Genomic DNA, 2,072 nt, shown 5'->3' with positions numbered 1-2,072 from the left:
GATCAAAGGGGAAAAAAGAAGACATCTGTAATACTTGCAACAATGAAGATAAATTTTTTAAAAGGTGTGACAAGTATGTAAGACATTAGAGAAATCACCACAAGCGTCATCTATGGACAATCATCATGCCTGTTGCAGAAAGCTTACCAGAGTCATTCAAGGGGCAGGCCAGGAGAATCTATCAGACTCTCTCTGCCTGCCTTCACTCCATGTGAAGGTGAATTGAGGTGGACCTCTAGAACTCAGAAACTGGGATTATAGTCTGTTCTGATCATTAACCTTTGTTTTTCTCTTGTTCCATAGAGATGCCTCTTACTATATACCTGATTGCTTGTATCAGAGGCTTAACTTTGTGAGTATCACTGCCTCCCAAGACGAGACACAACTTTAACTGAACTGAAGAACTTTTCTCAGTACTGAGACTGGTTTAATGATTGCATGATCTATCAGTCCAGCTTTTGGAATGTGAAAATTCTAGGGAAGGTTCAGAGGACAGAACTGTGGGGACTCAAGACAAGTCACCCCAGGATTTGTCTCTGGTATGTGGATTGTTTTTAGCTAAATGTAACTTTGGCCTTGGGCTCCAGAGAAATTTCTGTCCTTCCCTTTCACTACCTAGAAGAACTTGAATAAGGGGCCTGGCTCATAATAAGACACCCTCAGCCACAATGTCTTTTTGACCCACCTATAAGGCAGGGCAGTCTTTTATTTACTGAACATGTGCTCTTATTATCATCCTGCAATGACCCTTTCAAGACCACAAAAGGTGTATGACCCCATTGTCCCTAACTTGGGATGTCTTATATACCTGGGTCCCTCTATCCATCTCTGAACCTCTTGTGCATGTGGAGTCTGTGACTCTTTCATGTATGCGGGGTTCCCATACATATGTGTGTATTAAATTTGGTTATGTTCTTTTGCTGATCTATCTCATGTCATTTTGATTATTGGAACCTTGAGTGTAGAGGAAAGTTTGTCCCCTACAATGTTAACTAGACTCATTGTGGTGGTCATTTTGCAATGTATGAAAAATTTAATCATGATGTTGTACCCCTGAAGTTAATGAGATAGTTTATTTCAATTATACCTCAATGAATAAATGATCTTTGAAAAAATAAAAATGAATCAGCTAGACATTCATTTGATGAAAAGAAGAAAATTAAAATAAGCCCCCCACTGGAGACTTGGCACCACGGTCTAAAGAAAGAAAAAAGAGAGAGGAAAAAAAAATGTTGCCAAAGAGTTTACAACACAGCTGCTAATCAAAGACATTTAAGGAAAGGAGTGGGAGCTAAGTGGACTCCTAACACAGACCTGCCTCAGCAGGCAGATAATTTGCATTTTGATTCTGAGTGCCGCGTTTTTTCTAAACACGGAGGGCGGGGGAGAAGGAGGTCGGGCATTTACGGAGTCTTACTGCCATCCAGCGGCCAGAACTTCACCGAGCCGAGCCGAGCCGGTGGGAACATCCGGGAGGGCCTGTACTTGCGGCCCGGCTACTCCACGCGGGGGCCTGAGCGAGACAGTGGAAACGGGAAGCTTTGGTGATGGAGCTGGGAGCCCGCCCAGTGGATAGTGGCGCGGGGGCGGGGAGGGAGCTGGTGGAGGGGTGCCCGGGATTTCGGTTTGCAATTGAGACTCCAAGGGGCCTACTCCCGAGGGCCAGTCCCCCCGGAAGCCACAGCAAGAGCAGCAGGAAGTTCCGGCCATTCCAGCCAGGCCCTTCAGGGAGGCCACCGCCCTGGCTGATGGGAAGTGTGGCCATTTGTCTCAGGCTGAGAGGAATTGGGCCCCCTCCAGAGTCCCCAGGGCCTCAGTTTATCCTGTGGACAGTTTCTTAAATGCCCGAGGTGGAGACACAGACTACAGAGGGTGGTTACCAGAGAGAAAGCAGGGAGGAGGGAATGAAGAGGGTCACGTGGGTCAAGTATGTGCTGTCCGAGGGAGACTAGATTTTGGGGTGCTGAGTGCACAACCCAAATACAGATGATGTGGTAATAGAATTGTACTCTTGAAACTTAGGCAATGTTAGTAACCAGTGCCAGCCCAATAAATTAGAAAGAAAGGAAGAA

Source organism: Myotis brandtii, unplaced genomic scaffold, assembly GCF_000412655.1.
Source record: "Myotis brandtii unplaced genomic scaffold, ASM41265v1 scaffold1306, whole genome shotgun sequence".
In the NCBI taxonomy this organism is placed as follows: Eukaryota; Metazoa; Chordata; class Mammalia; order Chiroptera; family Vespertilionidae; genus Myotis; species Myotis brandtii.
The sequence above is the reverse complement of the archived record's forward strand: the minus strand, read 5'-3'. Positions refer to the sequence as shown.